At 52.0% G+C, this 21,186-nt stretch overlaps 1 protein-coding gene across 6 annotated transcripts in view; it reads left to right on the top strand.

Moving 5' to 3' along the window:
• Positions 1-9,068: 9,068 nt before the first annotated feature.
• The window catches only part of LOC129639827 (F-box-like/WD repeat-containing protein TBL1X), a 244,773-nt gene continuing 232,655 nt past the window's right edge, over positions 9,069-21,186 (top strand). For 3 of the 6 annotated variants that reach the window (XM_055565086.1, XM_055565085.1, XM_055565084.1), the window contains exon 1: positions 9,070-9,392. The gene's annotated coding sequence lies outside the window, so the exon portion shown is untranslated. Of the gene's footprint in view, positions 9,393-21,186 lie in introns of all 6 variants that reach the window. The other 3 variants (XM_055565089.1, XM_055565088.1, XM_055565087.1) reach the window with 2 other exon arrangements.

Genomic DNA, 21,186 nt, shown 5'->3' with positions numbered 1-21,186 from the left:
AATCTTTTAAAAATTATTTATTTTTGGCTGTGCTGGGTCTTCATTGCTTCATGGCTTTTCTCTAGTTGTGGTGAGTGGGAGGCTAGTTTCTGGGTGTGGTGTGCCGGCTTCTCATCGCCTGTGGCTTCTGTTGTTGCAGAGCATGGGCTCTAGTGGGCTTCAGTAGTTGCTGCAGGTGGGCTCCTGGGCTCCAGAGCACAGGCTCAGCAGTTGTGATGCACGGGTTTAGTTGCTCTGCAGCAGGTGGGCTCTTCCCACACCGGGGATTGAACCCGCGTCTCCTGCGTTGCAGGTGGATTCCCCAGGGAAGCCCAGTGTTTCCCTGAGTCTTTAAACAATGTATCCTTCGCTTGCAGGTTGTGCAAAAAACCAGGTGTTAGAGCCGTCCACTGCCAGCGCCTGTCCTAGCACAGAAGCTCCATCAGGGCAAGGAATTTTGCCTGACTTGTTCATTACAGGTTCCCCCCGAACCTGTGTTTTATAACACCTTTTGATATTTTTTTTTTTATCATGGAGGCATCTTTTCGGTGTTAATTCAGTGTTTAAAAATATGGATTAGGTTGATGAGTTAAGTTCTTGGCTCCCCCTTAAAGTCATCTCGACCTAGGGTCCTGGCTCATGAACCATGGGAGGGTATTCCATGCTGGTGACATGGATTAGTCCTGCTAAGGCCGCAGGGCCGTGGACAACCATCATACTTTCTCCCTCGGTAGACAGATTAAAGGGAGTCCATGAACTTGGGTGGGAAGAACCCCTGCAGTGAACCCAAACGTAGCATTTCCGAAAACTGTGACTATAGACGAGATGAAAGTTAATAGTACCTTTCATTTGCCACCAAGCTGTCACCAACAGAAGTCTGATGTATTTTCAGAGCAGGTTACAGTTGAATCATATTTTGTTTACATGCACCGCTGCTTTGAAATGATGGAAGTTATTAGTCCCACCTCTAGAGCTTATGATTGGAAGGACTGAGAAAGAAGGGTATGTATCATGACATTGGAAGGCCTGAATAAAAGTTTAACTGCATCTTAACAGACTTGCGTTTCTTTGTCATCTTATGTGTATTATGTATGTATGCATTTGGAATCAATATAATCACTAAATTGCCAGAGAAGGTCTGGGGCATGGAAATGGTTACAGAGCCTTTTCCTCAATCCTTTAACTTCTTGAAAGTGTTGCGACCCCACAGACTGTAACCTGCCAGGCTCTTCTGTCTATGGAATTCTCCAGGCCAGAATACTGGAGTGGGTAGCCTATCCCTTCTCCGGGGGATCTTTCTGACCCAGGAATCGAACTGGGGTCTCTTACGTTGCAGGCGGATTCTTTACCAGCTGAGTGACTTGTGGGTCCAGTCTTTCCCTCTGAACCCTGGAGATAAAAAATCCCTGCCCTCCAGTATTACGGGGAGGATCATATTGGATATTGTTGTACCAGCTCCCCCACACCAAGTGCAAGGTGTTTTCAGTATTCAAAGGATGCAAACTGAAGGTGACATTTGAAATAGAAGGAAACAGCCATGACTCACATGAATTACTCTGCACGTGCCGCCATAACAAAGCACCGCAGATTGGGTGGTTTAAGGAAGAGAAATTGATGGGGGCTTCCTGGGTGGTCCAGCCTTAAGACTCTGCACTACCAATGCAGGGGGTGAGGGTAAACTGGTTCTATCTATCCCTGACGAGGGAACTAAGATCCCACCCGCAGTGCGGGGAAAGTTTATAAAAAAAAAAATGTATTTTCTCACCATCTTGGAGGCTGGAAGTCCGGGTCAGGATGTTGGCTGGGTGGAGTTCTCCAAAGATCTCCCTTCTTGCTGTGTCCTTACACGGTCATCCCTTGGGGCGTGTTTGTGTCCCCAAAGTCTATTCTTAGAAGGACACCAGTCAGATTGGATAAGGAATGGTCGCCGTAATGACTGCCTCTGATTTATTTATTACTTTATAAGCCCGCTTTCCAAAAGCAGTTGCTTTCTGTGTGCTGCCGTCCATGGGGTCGCTAAGAGTCAGACACCACTGACTAACCGAACTGAGCGGAAGGTATTAGGGCTTAGGACTTGAACACAGGGGTTTGAGAGGAGGGACACAATTCACCCCACCTTGAACGAGAAATGAGGGACTTTCTCGGTGGTCCAGTGGTTAAGAAGGTGCAAGGGCACGTGGGTTAGATTCCTGGTCAGGAACTAAGATTCCGCATACCTCAGAGCAATAAAGCCCACTTTACTGTTGGGTTGTCTTTATCTACAGTTAAACACGACAGTGAAAATCCTGTGTGTTGCAACCATGACCCGATGCAGGCAAAAATAAATAAATAAAAATATGCTGTTGGCCCAGCTGGGAAAGAATCCACCTACAACGTGGGAGACCTGGGTTGGATCCCTGGGTTGGGAAGATCCCCTGGAGAAGGGAACGGTTACCCACTCCAGTGTTCTGGCCTGGAGAATTCCATGGACAGAGGAGCCTGGTGGGCTACAGTCCATGGGCTTTGCAGAGAGTCGGATATGACTGAGCGACTTTCACTTTTCTAAAAAATAAAAGAGAGAGATTTGATGTCTCCCCAGCTCAAGAGAAGAAGAAAGGGTACCACCTACCTCATCTTGCCTCTGTGTCAGATGATGGATCTCTCTCTCTGTCCTCACCCCTGTTTACTTCTCCAGGGATGTTCGCACTTGTAAAACCAGCCCGTTTTATAGTTTCCATTCCCGTCTCCCTAAGGAAAATTAAAAGCAAGCACCCAAAGCAAATGGGCTTCCCTGATGGCTCAGCTGTAAAGAATCTGCCTGCAATGTGGGAGACCGGGGTTCGATTCCTGGGCTGGGAATATCCCCTGGAGAAGAGGTAGGCTACCTACTCTAGTATTCCTGGGCTTCCCTGGTGGCTCAGCTGGTAAAGAATCCACTTGCAATGCGGGAGACCTGGGTTCTATCCCTGCGTTGGAAAGAGCCCCTGGAGGAGGGCATGGCAACCCAATGCAGTATTCTTGCCTGGAGAATCCCCCTGGACAGAGGAGCCTGGAGGACTACATGGTCAAAGGGATCGCAAGAGTCAGATACGATTTAGTGAGTAAACAACAGCAACCCTAAAGCAAACATTGGCCAGAGGTTTGTAAGTGAGGTTGGTGAGCACTCACCCATTATTCATTTCATAAGGGAAGCTTGTGGTAGGTAGATGCTTCCTCAAAAGTGAGACATCCTCTGTGACCATCACCGAGGCATGGAGCACAGCAATCCTGGAACCTTGGTCCTTTCTGAGATTTGCAAACAAATATTGGCCTATGTGGGCTTCCCAAGTGGCTCAGATGGTAAAGTGCCTGCCTGCAATTCGGGAGACCTGGGTTCCATCCCTGGGTCGGGAAGATCCCCTGCAGAAGGAAATGGCAAAGCCATTCCAGGACCCTTGCCTGGAAAATTTCAGGGACGGAGGAGCCTGGCGGGCTACAGTGCATGGGGTCGCTAGGAGTCGGACACAACTGAGCTGGGCCTCGGTGAAATTAGATATTGGATTCAGTGAAAACTAGGCAGTAATTCTCGAGAGAAGCTTAATGCCTCTTCCTACTGTCTCTCTTTTTTAAAAAAAATAATATTAATAGACTGTTTTTTAAAGAACAGTTTTAGATGTACAGAACAATTTAGCATACAGTACAGAGAGTTCCATTTTCTCACCTCCTACACGGCATTTCCAGTGTGAGCATTTTTTGTGTGAGAGTGGTACATTTATTACCACTCTTTATTGAATCAATATCGATAAAATTCACAGTTGATATTCGAGGTCTTTGGACAAATACAGAATGTCATGCACCCACCACTCCAGTTTCATACAAAATGGGTTCACTGCCCTGAAAAGTCCCTTGGGAGGCCCATGTTCAGCCCTTCTTTCTCATCCTCAGAGCCCCCAGGCAACCACTGACCTTTCCAGTTTGGTGTTTTCTAGAACGTCATAGATGCTTACTCCTTGGAAGAAAAGTTATGACCAACCTAGGCAGCATATTAAAAAGCAGAGATGTTACTTTGCCAACAAAGGTCCGTCTAGTCAAGGCTGTGGTTTTTCTAGTAGTTGTGTATGGATGTGAGAGTTGGACCATGAAGAAAGCTGAGTGCTGAAGAATGGATGCTTTTGAACTGTGGTGTTGGAGAAGACTCTTGAGAGTCCCTTGGACTGCAAGGAGATCCAACCAGTCCATCCTAAAGGAACTCAGTCCTGAATATTCATTGGGAGGACTGATGTTGAAGCTGAAACTCCAATCCTTTGGCCACCCGATGTGAAGAACTGACTCATTGGAAAAGACCCTGATGCTGGGAAAGACTGAGGGCTGGAGAAGAAGGGGACGACAGAGGATGAGATAGCTGGATGGCATCACCGACTCGATGGACGTGAATTTGACCAAGCTCCAGGAGTTGGTGATGGACAGGGAGGCCTGGTGTGCTGCAGTCCATGGTGTCACAAAGAGTCGGACACGACTGAGCGACTGAACTGAGCTGAACTGAGAATGTCATAGAGTAGGACTCATACAGGATGTAGCCTTTTCAGATTGGCTTCTTTCACTTGCTGACATACATTTAAAGTTCCTCCATGTCTTTCCGTGGTTGGATATCTCATTTATTTTCATTGCAGAATAATATTCTACCATATGGATGTGTCCCAGCTTGCTTATCTGTCCACCTACCAACTAACATTGTTGCTGCCTTCAGCGTTGGCTGAGTAAAGCTGCTAGACATCACTGTGCGGGTTTTTCTGCAGACAAGTTTTCAACTTAGCTGGGTTAAAAACCCAGGAACATAGTTGTATGTTTCTGCTTTATAAGAAGGCTTCCCTGGTGGCTCAGAGGATAAAGCGTCTGCCTGCAATGCAGGAGACCCGGGTTCAATCCCTGGGTTGGGAAGATCCCCTGGAGAAGGAAATGGTGACCCACTCCAGTATTCTTGCTGGGAGAATCCCATGGACAGAGGAGCTTTAACTGACCAACTGCCTTCCGAAGCGGTCTTAAGTTTCACATTCCCATCAGCACAGGCATTCAGGGTTCCTGTTTGTCTGCATCCTGTTAGCATTTGATTTTTTTATTTTTCTTTTTTTTTGCCCTGCTTACATTCTCTTGGTCCCCAGACCTGGAACAGAACCCGGGGGCCTCTGAAGTCAAAGTACCCGGTCCCTAACCACTGGCCTGCCAGGGAGTTCTCTGTACTTTGTCTCAATGTGATATTTCCCTGTGATATATAATATTCCACAACTTTTCATGTGCTTGCTTGACGTCTGTCTATCTCTTTGGGGAGATTTTGTTTCCAGACCTTTCGCCCATTTTTATTTTGGATTTTTGTCTTAGTGTCCAGTTTTGAGAATTTTTTTGGCCTATTTTGGGTTCAGTCCTTTATCAGATATGGAGTTTTTGCAAATATGATCTCCCAGTCTGTAGCCTGTATTTTCATTCTCTTAACAGTCTCCTTCCTAGAACGTTAAGTTTTAAATTTTAATAAGTCCAACTCATCAATTTTTTTTAAACAGGGATCATGTTATTGATATTTTATGTGAAAACTCATTGCTAAGCCCAAAGCCATCTAGATTTTTCTCTTATGTTTTCTTCTAGGAGTTTTGTGTTTTTTTGCCTTTTGCGTTTAGGCCAATGATCCATTTTAAGTTAGTTTCTGTGAAAAGCCTAAGGTTTGGGCTAGATCAATGGTTTTCTTTGTTTTGTAAACGGATGTCCCTTGTTTCAGCACCATTTGTTGAAAAGGATATTCTTTCTCCACTGAAATACCTTTGGTCTTTCGTCAAAAATTGACTGTATTTGTGTGGGTTCCGGCTGCCCTTTTATTACAAATTTGGCTGCTGTTTAGGGGGAATATTGATAGCAATATTTGTTGCAAGCAGATTCTTGTATTCCAGCTCTTTCCATCAACAACCAAAAATAATTGTTTGGAGTACAGATATTGTGCAGTGGATAACTGGAAATCATTGCTGCTGAAGCCTCCATAGTAGCCTTTATATCCTTGTCAGATGCACTAGCTCCTTTCCTGCTCGACTTTAATATGATTTTTTTCTTCCACCATTTGAAAAATCTGAAAGCCAGATTAAATATAATAGTCTAATTTCACACCTACCTACCACCCATCTAGCATTCAGAAAGTGGGATTTCAGTGTTATTATGGAAAATGTATGGGTAACCTTTCCTATCTGAGGTCTTACAAAGTCCCTGGGTGCTCCTAGGACTCTCTGACTAAGGTACTCCAGTCTTGTAAGAAAACCCCTGGGATTGTTGGGAGCCGATCAAACAGGAAAGATGGATCACAAGCTCCCTTGCATTGTTACAAGGATGTGAAAATCGCTCAGTCCTGTCCGACTCTTTGCGACCCCATGGACTACAGTCCATGGATTTCTCCAGGCCAGAAGACTGGAGTGGGTAGCCTTTCCCTTTCTCCAGGCGACCTTCCCAACCCAGGGATCGAACCCAGGTCTCCCGCATTGCAGGCGGATTCTTTACCAGCTGAGCCAGACCAGCTGCAAAAACCCGCCACGCTGGGGCGTAGGAGGGAGCGAGGATTTCCACCACTTTTCCATACTTTAAAAATGACTGGCATCTGCCAAGCCATCAAAACATACAAAAGAAGCCTTTTTCCTCGTCCCGTTCGGTTCGGAATTTCCAAGCAGCTCCCGACGAGCAGCTAGCGATGGCAAGCCAGAGAGGGCCAGGTTTGGCTGCGCGGCTACTCGAGAGTGTGCGGTAGCCGAGGGCCGACGTCCCCGCAAAGCCGAGCGCGGTAATGATGTCAACTTGTTATTTACTTTCCAAATCTGAATGACTGAGCAAGGCGAAAGGAGAAATCAATCAACCGCAATGTGACCCTACAGGCGGAAAAAACGCAGCGCTCCCACCAGCGGGCGGTGGGGGGAGGGGAAGCACGTGTAACCGGGGCAGAGTTGCATCAGGCGCGCTTGCCTGCCCGGGTTTTCTGTTGCATAGCTTTTTTTTTTTTTTTTCCCGATTGCATGAAAAGACCTCAGCCTCAGTCCTCACAAGCCCTAGGAGCCCGGGAGCCAGGCCGGGCAGGCTGGAGGCAAGGCCCCGCCACGTCCTTGTGTGTGTGTGTGTGTGTGTGTGTCTGTGTGTGTGGTGGGAGGTGGGGAGAGGCTTGAATGGTAACCGGTAGAAAAGGGCAAAATCTATTCTGCTGATTCACAATTATGGAGACCGTGTAAGTGTCTTTTTTTTTTTTTATTGCTGTGCTCGAATAATGGTGCAGTCACCGTCGTTTTAAATCATTGACGTTTTACAGCAATATTCGGCAACGTCATTTTGAGGCCGCCTTTTGGAATGGAGGATCAGCCCCTTAAAAAAAAAAAGAAGTCACCTCGCCTCCCCTCCCCACACGGTCAGGAACAACAAACGGCTCAGTGTCCCAGAAAGGAGCAAGCGAGGTTACAGTGCAAAATGCTGAGTGTCCTGGGCTCTTTAGGGCAAAAAACCAAACCAAAAAACCCTCGTTAGGCACTAAAGGGAGGGGCCGGCTTCCTTGAAAATATTCGCCAAAGCAGACATCCAAGGTGCTGGGGTGCGTGTGCAGCGCGCGCGTGTTTGTTTCAGCGAATTCAGGTCACGGGTGGTGGGCAGTTGTCACCAACCCGGAGGGGCGAAAGCAACCTGGGGCCTTGGGTTCACCAGGTCTGGGCCGAGTCAGCAAACAGCTTTGCATATGTCCTAGGTTCTGCAGCCTGCGGCTGGAGGTGGGGGTAGGGACGGGCGAGAAGGCCCCAGAGCCCCGGTTCCACCACCACGCTCCCCGCTAAACCCCGGCCTGGAGCCCCCCCACCCTAGCTCCTGGCGTCCACCCCAGTACGTCTTGAGTTTCTTTTTCCCCAAGCGCCTTCCCTGCTAGGGGTTTTTGCAAAGGTGGAGGCTTCACTGGAGCCCCCACTTTTGGGGGGAAGGGGAAGAGACCGCGCGGGGGGGGGGGGCGGAATGGCCTCTCGGCCGGCGACTTGGAGGGGGCTGGCACCCTCAGGCAGGTTCGGGGAGGGGGGTTCATCTTTGAGCTGGGGGAGGGTAACACAGCACTGGTCCTGTCTCCCTGCCCGGAGACCACGGGGGTGGCGACCCGGTTCCTTTCCCCTCCTGGATAATGGGTTTGGGACTGGGTGGGGGGGTACGTCCGAATTTTCTGATGCGCAGCCCACCCCCACCCCCCGATGGAGGCTTCGGGGTTGGGACAAGGTTCTCAGAGAGGAGGGAAGAGGCCCGGGTTCCCCTCACCCACCCCAGGCGTGGCGGGGAGGCGGGAGCTGGGGGAGGGGGGGTGAGGGACAGGGTAGGGTCGGAGGGTCCCCCTCCGCGGGGGAGGGGCTGGATTGGGAAGCAGGTCTCCCGCCCCCCCAGAGGCCATGGGGGAGGGGCCCGGGCTCTTACCGCCTGCACCGTGGGGGAAGGGCAGGCCGGGATGTGTGGGGGAGGGGGCAGGCTGGAGGCCGTGGGGGAGGGGTGCTGGCCTGGGACGCGGCCCCTTTGGGCGTGGGGGAGGGTTTGGGGGTGGGGAGGGGGGGACGCGGGTTGGGGGAGGTTGCAGGGGACCCGGGCTCCCCTCCCCCGGCGGTGGGGGAGGGGGCGGGCTGGGGGGTCCTGGGGGAGGGGCTGGCCTGGGACGAGGCCTCTTTGGGGGTGGGTGAGGGCGGTGGGAAGGACCAGGGTGGGGGAGGGTGCAGGGGCGCCGGGGTCCCCTTTCCCTGCGGCGGGGTCGGGCGCAGGCTGGGGGCCGTGGGGGTGGGCGATGGGGAGGCCCCGGGTCGGGGAACGCGCAGGGGCCCCGGGCGGTGGGGGAGGGCGCAGGCTGGGGGCTGTGGAGGGTGATGGGAGGAGGGCGATGGGGGGGGTCCCGGGTCGGGGAGCGCGCTGGGGTCCCGGGCTCCCCTCCCCCGGCGGCGGCGGCGGCGGCGGCGGGGGCGGGCGCAGGCTGGGGGCGGCGCCCAGGGCCGTCCTCCCGGCCGGGGTCGGCGTTCCGGCGGCCGCTCCCCAGCGGAGGTCACTGGCCGCGCCGGTCCCTCCCGCGTCCCGCCCTCTCCCGCCGCCGCCGTTTTCGCCCCCTCCCCGCCCTCCCCGTCCTCCCCGTCCTCCGCACTCGGGAGCGAGGAGCCGCCCGCGCCCCCGCCCCGCCGCCGCCGCCGCCGCAGCGCCCTCGCCGCCATTCGGCACCCGAAACTTTCCAGCGCCCGCGCGTCTAGGGGACTCGGCGGCGGCGGGGGACGCGGGCGCGGGGCGGGGGTGGCCCGGGGGGGGCGGCGCGCGGCGGCTCCGGGCGCCGGGCCCTCGGCTGCCGCGGCGCGGCCCGGGCTCGGCGGCGGCGGCGGCGGCGGCGGCCGGCGGGGCGCAGGCTTGGAGCGGCGGCGCCGGACACAAGTTGCGCGGCTCAGGGCGAGGTAAGTGTGCGCGCGGGGCTCGGCCCGGGCCGGGCGCGCTGCGGAAACTTCTCTCGCTCAGGGTAGGGGTGAGGCCCGGGCCCGGCTCATTCCCGCCCTCCGAGGGGATCAGGCCGGCCGTCTGGCCGCCCGCCCGGGGACCCCCGTCTCTGGTAGGGGGACGGGGGTGCGGTGGAGGGGGGAGGCCCAGCTTCCCCAAGTGTCCCCCGGGGCTCGGGCTGGGGTGTTGCGCGCGCTCCCTGCAGGCTGAACAATACCCCGATGGGGCCGCTCCCCCAAAGTGGTGCCGGCGCGTCGGGGGTTGGAGCGGCGGGTGGAGACTGGAGCGGGGGGTTAAGGGGAGGCTTCTTTGTTTTGGGGAGGGGGAGGTGATCGGTAAGTTTTGGCGAGGAGGGTGGGGGTAGGGAGCGCTCCGTTGGTCCCTCCCGGTGCCGCTTTTGTCTTCCGGGCCCGGGGCTGGCCGGGCGAACCTGCGCGGCCGCGGGGACCCCCTCTCATGGGGGAGGGGGGTCCCATTCATCGCCTCCCCCGGGGGGGCGCGGGCCGGGACCCCGGGGGGCCCGCCGCGGCGGCGCGCGCAGGGCGCAGAGTGGCGGGCGAGGCGGCGCGGGCCCGCGGCGGTTCAGTTTCTGCGGCGCGGAAACTGTCAGGAAGTGGGGAGCTACCCCCAACTTGCGCCCCCACCCTCCCAGCCCGGCCCGTAGCGAGGAAAACAGGGTGGGGACCACTTGGGTGGGTGGGTGGGTGGGGGTGGGCGTCCCTGGGCGATCTACAGAGCGCGCCCGGGGGGGGGGGGCGGCTGTAGACCTGTTGCGCCCGGTCTAGGGGGAGGGGTGCCCCGAGATCCGCGTGCCAGGCGGTGCTTCCTTCTCCCCACCCCCTACCCCGCCACCCTCCCGAGGGGACCTCGCCTACTGCGGTGGGGGTGGCCAGTGCTCGGAATGGAGTGGGGCGCGCCATCGTTTGGTCGGGGGCCACCGGAGGTCGCCGGGGATTGTGACACTTGGGGGTCGCTAGAGGGCCTCCCCCCCCCCCCCCCACTCCCCGGGCGCTGGGACTTCACGTGCGTTGACCGTGCGCGGCAAGGCCCGCGACCGGGATCGTTTTAAGGCACGGCTTGGCCTTCCTCCAAGTCCACTGCAAATTCCACGAAGTTAAAAAGTCCGAGGTGTGTTGTTGTTGATTTTTTCCCCCTCCTGTCGCCGATGTTGTAGCGTGGAACCGCCAAGGAAATAGAAATCCGTCTCCTCTATTCCTTTTGCCGCGGTTTGGGTTCTTGCTTGGCTTTATCACATACGGCTTGAGCCGACTTCTTGAACGTTTTTCTATCCAGACGCGCCGCCTGAGCCCCTGGGTTAACCTGGAAGGCGAGGGGCGGGACTCCAGCCTGGGTGGGGGAGCGAGGGGGTGGTGATGGCGGGGGACGCTCTGGTTAAGTCCAGCCTAATCGGTGGCCTCGGGGGTAGCAGATGGTGGAAGGTCTTCTGGGAAGTTTAGTCATTCCTAGAAAAGACGCGATCGGGTGGGGTGGGGGAGATGGTGAGTATGGAAACCATTTATACTTGAAGACGCTTTTCACGTGAAAGGGATGTTCAGATATCTCAGATGTACTGCAGATTGCTTGGAAAACCACCCAGCTGGATAACGAATCCGGAAATGAAAGCTGGAAGTCCCATCCCTTGACCCAGGTCTTAAAATGGCCCCTGAAGGATCATTCCGTGTGAAGTTCCTTAAGTGAACACACACCTGTGGAACAGCCCGTGAAGACTCCAAGGTGTTTTTTATTTGGTGCTGTGCAAAGCAAGGGGGTTGGCTCTGCTTTTATTCCAGGGCTTAGTCACTCCAGGTATTATCAGCACCACCCCCCCATCATTGAAATTTCACTCCTGGAGCCTGAGTCTCGCCCTTCCTGCAAGTTGGGGTGTTTTAGTTAAAGTGCCTGCAGTCAACCCCCTTTGAACCAGAGGAGCCTCAGTGTTCTCACTGGTGACGACTTCCTGAATGTACCTGGGTGGGAGCTTTGTAGGTTTCAGTGCTAGGCGGCCAAAGACGGGTATAGAGCTCGAGTGCAGCTGCGTGGGGACATGTAAAACTGCTTTTGCTGGAACAGCAACCTTTGTCCCCGTCTGGCCTGAACTAGTCAAACAGCCCACCCTGACGTCCTGCTCCGCCATTGACCTTGAAGTCCTGGCAGCTTTCCGAGCGTCATTTGCTATATGTGCAAAAATAAAAACGGGAACCGAGATCACGGTAGTCATTGGATGGTGCAGGGGCACAGAGAAGGAACCGTTATGTGTAAGTTTTTTTGAAAACGTCGAGTTCGCCTGTAAATTTTCACTGTTGCTCCGGCGCAGATAGATTCATCGTCCTTTGGTTACTCAAATGCTACGCGCTGAGGATTTTACAGGCACTTAACGCCCTGTGTGCAGCAATTATTATTTCCATTCAGCTGCAGAAGACACTGACTTTGCTCATCCATGGTGGAGGGAAGATTGATTCTGGAAACGCAGATCTGAAGCTTGGTGTTATTTTGTCTTCCTTTGTTGACATGGGGTGAATGTTCCCATTTGGAGACAAACTTGTTCAATTACAGAGACACACCCTTTTTGTCCCCCACACAGAATCTTACATTGAACTCTCTCTCTATATATAAACCCTAGATTTCTCAACAGAAATCATGAAAGGTCAATCACAGTGGCAGCATTGTTTTGCTCATAGCTGAATTGTCTGGGGTGGTAACCACTGCCCACCTGGGCATATTTAGATTCCAGTTGATTAAAATTCATTTAATAGTGGTGTTGTTACTAAAATGCCCAGTACTGTTGTTTCAGGGTTCTGTCCATAATTCAGATACTCAATAGATGTGTTTAACTGGGGGTCACCATATTGCAACAATACAGAACTTGAAGAAAGTCCAGTTTGGGAGCGGTGCTCTGTAGTTGGGCTTCCTTGGTGGCTCAGTGGTAAAGAATCCGCGTGGAATGCAGGAGACTGGAGTTCCATCCCTGAGTTGGGAATATCCCCTGGGGGAGGAAATGGCAACCCACTCCAGTATTCTTGCCTGGAGAATCGCGTGGTCAGAGGAGCCTGGCAGGCTACAGTCCACGGGGTCGCAAGGAGTTGGACATGACTGAAGTGATTTAACACACACACACTCTATATTTACTACAGGTAAGGATCTGTAAAGAAAACAGTAAAGAGTTAGCCTGCTCCTTGTGGAAGGAGGGGAGAGGCTGTAAGAGTTTTAGACAGTTTACTGGTTAGTCAGTTCAGTTGCTCAGTCGTGTCCGACTCTTTGCGACCCCATAAACCGCAGCACGCCAGGCCTCTCTGTCCATCACCAACTCCCGAAGTTCACCCAAACCCATGTACATCGAGTCGGTGATGCCATCCAACCATCTCAACTTCTGTAGTCCCCTTCTCCTGGCCTCAATCTTTCCCAGCATCAGGGTCTTTTCCAATGAGTCAGTTCTCCGCATCAGGTGGCCAAAGTAGACCTTAAAAAACATTGCATCTAGCGCGTCACCTGGAAAAGTGATTTCAGTGAGATCGACAGCTGCGGTTTTAAGGTTGAGGTGGCGTGGATCATTTCTGAATTAGAAAACCGGGACTCCAAGCTGGAGTTTTCGTGAGGATTCAACTTTGGAAAAAGGATGTGCATCTGTTTCCCTTTCTAGAAAAAAGCCAGTCCCCACGTTGCTGGCCCGAGTCTGTTGTGGCCAACATCCCTTGGGGTCTCAAGGTGGTAACAGTGTGGCCCCATGTAGCTGATTGAGAGAACATATCTGATACGCCCCCTCTTCTCCCCCACCTCAAGCCAAGTTTATGTTCTAAGTTTTAATGGCCTGAGGGCAAAATCTTCTGTATCAAGAAGGCCGACAAGGAATCCTCCCTACAGATGGGACCTCACAACGGTCAGCATGTTTTTAACAAGTGGCTGAATGGTGCCCGTTTCCTGTACACCGGTCTCTGCACAGGATGTTAAATTCCTTAGTTGATGTGTTGTTTGCATAATCTTTTGCCTTTTTTTTTTTTTAATAGCCACGGATTAGAAATTGCATTTGTAAATCAGGAGGGGGGCGGGGAAACCCAGTTTTGCTTCTGGGAGAGGGTGACTTCCCAGATGGCCCCTTTGTGCCGTTTGTCTTTAGTCTTGCTTTCATCTCAAGAGCTGTCAGCCTTTGAGACACGTCAAATCTTTGGTGACTTTGGGATAGTCAGGATTATTTCGCTTGCAGAGTGGCGAAATGGGTTTCAGCAGGGGGAAGCCAGACCCAGAGAAGGCATCTCCCCTAGGTCCTGAGCATCAGGAATTCACAGCCTCCCTCAGTGACATATTGGGAAGGAGGGCTCCTCATGCCAACTCTGGGGATGCCCCCTCGCCTAGCTCTTGTCCAGGAGCATTGCCAGGTCTGACCGGCGCCAGGGACCAGCCCGATTGCACTGCCCTGTGAAATGAGGCCCCCCAGGTGTGGTCTCTCCACACCTCCCCGTTGCCTCCTGTTTCTCCTTTAGAAAAGTACGTGACCTGCAGTAATAAGCTGTTCCTCTTTCAGCACCTGAGACACTTAAAAAATAGTGTTCAATCGGGAGGCAAGACTCAAGTCTTTTTGTAAACATGCTTAAGTTGAAAAGATGATAAACCTTTTTTTTTTCCCATAACTATTTTTAGCATGAAGGAAGTAACTGGACACCAGTTGTCCCCTCGGGGCTGGTCTTCTGTGGCCCTCTCCCCCCATCCATCCTTCCCATGGGGCTGGACCAAACGGATGGGCCTGGCCACACCACCAGTCAAACCAAAAGAAAAGCTGGATGTGTGAGGGGAGAGACGGACAGAGTCCACTTGTTTTTTTAAAGGGAAAGGGAGAAAGCAAGTTTAAAACCTTGGGGCGGGGGGTGGCGGGACATGCAGGTGGTCACGAATGTGCTCCCCAGAAACTTGATCCAGGGTGGTTGTAAGCTCGCAGAAGGGATGGCCTCCTGCAAGCCCTCTTGTGTGTGATCGTCGCCATCAAATATTTCTGGGGAATCTTCTGCCAGACGGAAGGATGCAGGTGTGAAGTGGAAGCCATTGAAAACAATTTACTTGGAGCAAACATACACTTGGAAACAGAGGGGAGATTATTTCTGTCTTAACATCGAAAGTTGGGTACCACTTCCATGGGTCTGGTTAGCTCTTGGTGGGCGGAAAGGAGCCATGAAGCATTGGCTCGCAGGTTGAAGACAAAGAGAAACAGAGGGAAGACTATTTCCATCTTCCGCAGGAAGTTGGGTACCACTTCCATGGGTCTGGTTTGCTCTTGGTGGGCGGAAAGGAGCCATGAAGCATTGGCTCACAGGTTGAAGACAAAGAGAAGCAGAGGGAAGACTATTTCTATCTTCCGCAGGAAGTTGGGTACCACTTCCGTGGGTCTGGTTAGCTCTTGGTGGGTGGAAAGGAGCCATGAAGCTTTGGCTCGCAGGTTGAAGAGAAACAGAAGTTTTAGCAGGTGAAGGGAGAGGAGATGGTTGCATATGGAAACAGTGTCTTCAGCATTTGAACGCAGGAAGCTCATCTTCCACTCGTAGTCCTCAGTTCAGGCACTTTCGTCCCTTACAGTGTTTGGCAGCGTATGGAGACATCTGTGGTGGTCATGTGTCGGGGGGTGAGGGGACAGTGGTCTCCCTGGTGGGCCCACGGATGTTGAGTCCCCTCTCATGGTGTTCCATGGTACAGAGCCACCCCCAAAGAAGGACCCAGCGCTGTGAGTCCTGAGTCCTGTTTTGGTCCGGGGGCCAATGGGCTGGCGGGACAAGGTAGGCATCAGGTGCTGTGGTCCTCACAGGCCGTTTTAGGATGCTTTAGAAGGAAGGGAAGACAAGGGAACAGGAGGAGGTGGCCAGCTGGATGGCCTTTGGGGACCACAGAAACTGGAGGGGCTCAGGGGGCTAGGATGTGTTTACCCCCAGTTCAGCCCCGGCTCTGTCTTCAACCCCAGGCTTTTCAGAGCCCTCGAGGCTTTGCACCCCTGCGCTGGGCTCCTTCTTGTGGGTTTTGCTGATGTCACTGCAGATTTGCCCAGGTCTCACTCTCAGTCAGCTTCTGGGGACTTCGGGCATTTATTGGGGCCGGGGGGGAACCTAACACCTGTCTGCTGATTTCAGACCCTCACAGGGCCCAGGGCCGTGTGGGTTAACCTGGACTGCGGGGGGAGGCTGACCTCCACCGCTGGGGGTGCTCCGGAGGGCAGGGGGATGGGGTCCCCTACTTGCGGGATTCAGGCTGGGTCCCCACCTGTGACTAGTGGATTAGTGGACAAGGGCTGGGGAGCTGCAGGGCTGTGGACCTGCAGTGGGTGGGTGGGGGTCACCCCTGGCACCCAGAGTCTGGTCCCTGTGTGCACTGGGGTCCCCCGGAGCCAGCCTGAAGCATCTTCCTCTGGGAGCCCCAGGGGAGCGCCAGGTACACCCAGGTTGGGGGCCTTGTGAGGTCCTGGGGGTCCTGGGGGTCCTGGGGGTCTTGGGGGTCTTGGGGCAGGGCTCTGAAGAAAATCGGGTTTGAGGCCAGCTCACCATGCACTGATGTCGCCTTTGGGCATATCAGTGACCTCCCCTGGCCTTAGTTTTCTCATGGCGAGAGAGAGAGAGACAGAGAGAAAATCAGATTTATTTCTCAGGCTTGTTGTGTTAAAGGACAGGGTTATCATCGTGCTTGGAGCCTGGTGTGCTTATGTCTTATTCTCTGAAGTTGGGAGTGCTTGGGGATGCATCCAATAATAACAAGAGTACTATGTCTTTCTTGGTTCCGGTGGTCTCCAGCAATTGCCTGCTTGCTTTCCTTGTCTTTTTCTCTCCTCTTGAGTTAAATTTCAGGGCTGGCATATGCTCGTGCACACACACACACAGATACATGCTATATATAGACACATAAATACTCTGTGTGTGTTTCCCAGATTTACTATATGATGGAGTTTGAATTTCTGCCTGCTGAAATGTCTGTAACCAGCACCAGAATCAGGGTGAAAAGTGAAAGGGAAGTTGCTCAGTTGTGTCGGACTCTCTGCGACCCCATGGACTGCAGCACACCAGGCCTCCCTGTCCAACATCAACTCCCGGAGATTACTCAGACTCGTGTCCATCGAGTTGGTGATGCCATCCAACCATCTCATCTTCTGTCGTCCCCTTTTCCTCCCGCCTTCAATCATTCTTTCCCAACATCAGGGTCTTTTCACATGAGTCAGTTCTTCGCACAAGGTGGTCAAAGTATTGGAATTTCAGCTTCAACATCAGTCCTTCCAATGAACACTCAGGACTGATCTCCTTTAGGATGGACTGGTTGGATCTCCTTGCAGTCCAAGGGACTCGCAAGAGTCTTCTCCTACATCACAGTTCAAAAGTATCAATTCTTCGGCGCTCAGCCTTCTTCACAGTCCAACTCTCACATCCATACATGACCACAGGAAAAACCATAACCTTGACTAGACGGACCTTTGTGGGCAAAGTAATGTCTCTGCTCTTGAATATGCTATCTAGGTTGGTCATAACTTTCCTTCCAAGGAGTACATCATGCTAAATTCCGGGCTGGATAAAACACAAAGTGAAATAAAGATTGCCAGAGAAATATCAATAACCTCACGTGACACCACCTTTATGGCAGAAAGCAAAGAGGAAGTGAAGACCCTCTTGATGAAAGTGAAAGAGGATATTGAAAAAGCTGGTTTAAAACTCAGCCTTCAGAAAACTAGGATCATGGCATCACTTCATGGCAAATAGATTGGGAAACAGTAGAAACAGTGGCAGACTTTATTTTTTGGGCTCCAAAATCATTGCAGATGGTGACTGCACCATGATATTAGAAGATGCTTGTTCCTTGGAAGAAAAGCTCTGACCAACCTAGACAGAGTATTAAAAAGCAGAGACATTACTTTGTTGACAAACGTTCATCTAGTCAAAGCTGTGGTTTTCCCAGTAATCATGTATGGATGTGAGAGTTGGACCATAAAGAGAGCTGAGTGCCTAAGAATTGATGCCTTTGAACTGTGGTGTTGGAGAAGACTCTTGAGAGTCCCTTGGACTGCAAGGAGATCCAACCAGTCCATCCTAAAGGAGATCAGTCCTGAATATTCATCAGAAGGACTGATGCTGAAGCTGAAACTGCAATACCTTGGCTACCTCATGTGAAGAGCTGACTCCTTGGAAAACATCCTGATGCTGGGAAGGATTGAAGGTGGGAGGAGAAGGGGATGACAGAGGATGAGATGGTTGGATGGCCTCACTGACTCGATGGACACGAGTTTGAGCAAGCTCCAGGAGTTGGTGATGGACAGGGAGGCGTGGCGTGCTGCAGTCGATGGGATCGCAAAGAGTCAGATGGATGTGACTGAGCTAGTTAACTGAACACTTGGGCCTGCGTGTTTTCTGAGAATCATTCTGCACCGTGCATATCATCAAAAGCAAGGGAAAACCACACTTAGAGCTTCTTAATACTTGGAAGAGATCATAGTGAAAAAACGTTAGGTGTCTTGTGGTCTTCGTTGACTAAGATTTAGTCTCTTCCTATGCCGGGCAGTCCTTGCTGCGAGGTCAGTTGAGGTGGGACATTTTTTGGGGGGCCGCGTTCAGACTTTCTCCAGCAGTCCCGAGGAGAGACATTGAATAGGTCCTGTATATTCGTAGCTCATGTCTTGAGTTTCAAAAACTGGACTTGCCTTTTCGAGGCAGTGGTTTTTCCCAGTGGGTTAATACCGGGGCCATAAGGCAGGCTAAAAATACCCACTTGTGCTGGCATCCGCTTGTCGTAGCAATAAAATCCCTACAGCTGTGTTTCTCTGTGGTTGCTGACCTACATTCTACTTTGGGTCTTCATTTCACTGTCTGTGATCAAGTGAGACATGGCGTGTTCTCTTAGGACAAGCCTTCGCCTGACGTTTTGGCCAGGTGAGTCCTGCCTTGGGCTCGTGTTGAAGTCATTGACCCTGTGTGTGTCCTCACGTGTAGCGTTGAAGGCGTTAAGGAGCTAGCCGTGAAGCCTCTCCCACGTCTCGTGTGTGCAGATGCTAATATGGAAAAGGAAGCCTGCTTCACTGTTGACGATAGCTTTTTTTTTTTTTTTTAATTGATTGCAGTTTTTTTGGCTGTGATGGGTCTTTGTTGCTTCGTGCGGGCTTTCTCTTGTTCCGGCGAGCAGGGTCTAATCTTCACGGCAGTGCTTAAGTTTCTTGTTGCGGTGGCGTCTCTTGTGGCAGAGTATGGGCTCTATGGTGCTTGGGTGTCAGCACTTGTAGCTCAGGGGCTCAGCACTTGCAGCTCAGGGGCTCAGCACTTTGTAGTCCTCAGGCTTAGTTGCACTGTGGCCTGGGGGATCTTCCCTGGCCAGAGATCGAACCCGTTTCCCTTCCATCGCAAGGCAGATTCTTAACCATTGGTCCACCAGGGAAGCTCCTGTCTTTTTTTTTTTTTTTTTAAACACTGTAGGTTAAGGTTTCAGTTCAGTTCAGTTCCTCAGTCGTGTCCGACTCTTTGCGACCCCATGGACTGCAGCACGCCAGGCCTCCCTGTCCATCACCTACTCCCGGAGTGCACCCAAACCCATGTCTGTTGAGTCGGTGATGCCATCCAACCATCTCACCCTCTGTCGTCCCCTTCTCCTGCCCTCAATCTTTTCCAGCATCAGGGTCTTTTCCAATGAGTCAGTTCTTCCCATCAGGTGGCCGGAGTATTGGAGCTTAATCGTCAGTCCTTCCAATGAATATTCAGGACTGATTTCCTTTAGGATGGACTGGTTGGATCTCCTTGCAGTCCAAGGGACTCTCAAGAGTCTTCTCCAACACCACAGTTCAAAAGCATCAATTCTTCGGCACTCAGCTTTCTTTATGGTTCAACCCTCACATCCATACATGACTGCTGGAAAAATCATAGCTTTGACTAGATGGACCTTTGTTGGCAAAGTGATGTCTCTGCTTTTTGACATGCTGTCTAGGTTGGTCATAGGAGCAAGTGTCTTTTAATTTCATGGCTGCAGTCACCATCTGCAGTGATGTTGGAGCCCGCGAAAACAAAGTCTGTCACTGCTTCCATTGTTTCCCCATCTATTTGCCATGAAGTGATGGGACTGGATGCCATGATCTTTGTGTTTTGAACGTTGAGTTTACGGTGGTTTAAATCAACTAGCAGTTTGGGAGAACTGTGTGTCATGCTTTGTCATGTTTTGCATGATTGAAATAGGCAGTCCTCAACATTGCTAAGTCAGTTGCTTACTTAGAAAAAAAAAAAAAAAAGCCCTGTAGCATTTCAGAGGACACGTTGGGCTGTGAGTTGCCTCCAAATAATTCTTAGGCGTGTTGTTGTCTTCTAATCTGGCGAGACCCTGTGAAAGACGCAGAAATGATGCTCAGGACGAAATTCACAGTGTTTATTCTTGTGAAGAGTGTCTCTTGCCTGGAATTCCTGTCATTTATTCCTGTCGTGGTGTGTGTAGCTGGAATGCTAAAAAGGAAGCATGAGAGATCTCTTTATTTACTTCTCTTGAGCCCAAAGATGACCCCGAATAGCCATCCCCTGCTGCTGCTGCTGCTAAGTCGCTTCAGTCGTGTCCGACTCTGTGCGACCCCATAGACGGCAGCCCACCAGGCTCCCCGTCCCTGGGATTCTCCAGGCAAGAACACTGGAGTGGGTTGCCATTTCCTTCTCCAATGCATGAAAGTGAAAAGTGAAAGTGAAGTCGCTCAGTTGTATCCGACTCTTCGCAACCCCATGGACTGCAGCCTACCAGGCTCCTCCGCCCATGGGATTTTCCAGGCAAGAGTACTGGAGTGGGGTGCCATTGTCTTCTCCAAGCTATCCCCTAGCACTTTGCTTTCTGGAACAATTGCCACCAACCTGCCCCATCCATCCCGCCCCCCACCCTCGGTTCCCCGCCGCCCCGCACCTCGTCCACCAACGTGATCAGCCTCCCTGTTTTTCTCCAAGACGTTGAAGACTTTTGTGACCCAGAGAGTCTGCCTCGTCCATGTTGGAGCAATCCATGTACAGATACGGCCGTTCTTATCTTGGAGAGCTGGACTCGTAACTGTTACAGACTTGCCCCTTGTCATCCGGCTCTAAGGTGTCTGTGAACATCCATTATCCACTTTGCAATCATTTCTGTTAGTTTAAACTTTCTGGGAGATGGAAATGTGGGCAAAAGAAGTTTGTGTGATGCCATATTGTTTCTTAAATCAGGAATAGCAAATACTTTGATATGGGAAAGACCTGGTAAGTTATGATGGAGAACTGGAGAAAATCCTGTGTCACTGAGCAGAGATTTTTGTTTCTGGTGTGTCATGAGTGATTCTTCAGTTCAGTGGCTCAGTTGTGTCTGACTCTTTGCAACCCCATGGGCTGCAGCATGCCAGGGTTCCCTGTCCATCACCAACTCCTGGAGCTTGCTCAAACTCATGTCCATCAAGTCAGTGATGGCCATCCAACCATCTCATCTTCTGTCGTTCCCTTCTGCCCTCAATCTTTCCCAGCATTAGGGTCTTTTCCAATGAGTCAGCCCTTCGCATCAGGTGGCCAAAGTATTGGACTTAGCCAGGTCAACTCTGCCTTTCCAGGTACCCTTGTTATTTTAACATGCGTCTGAAGATGAGAACCGGGAAAGTAGCGTCTGCTTCATGTCTGTAGTGCTGGTTATGCAAACGTAATTCTCAGCATCTATAAAGTTAGCCAGGTGGTTGCCGAGTTTTATGTTGAATTTCAGAAAAGCAAGTGAGCAGAGAATTGATTCACTTAGGAGACAGGTTCAAGTTGGGTCCTTGCCGAGGTGGTTTTTCCA

Source organism: Bubalus kerabau, chromosome X (genome assembly GCF_029407905.1).
Source record: "Bubalus kerabau isolate K-KA32 ecotype Philippines breed swamp buffalo chromosome X, PCC_UOA_SB_1v2, whole genome shotgun sequence".
NCBI lineage: Eukaryota > Metazoa > Chordata > Mammalia > Artiodactyla > Bovidae > Bubalus > Bubalus kerabau.
Note: the sequence above shows the minus strand (reverse complement) of the source record. Positions and strands in the feature narration are given on the sequence as shown.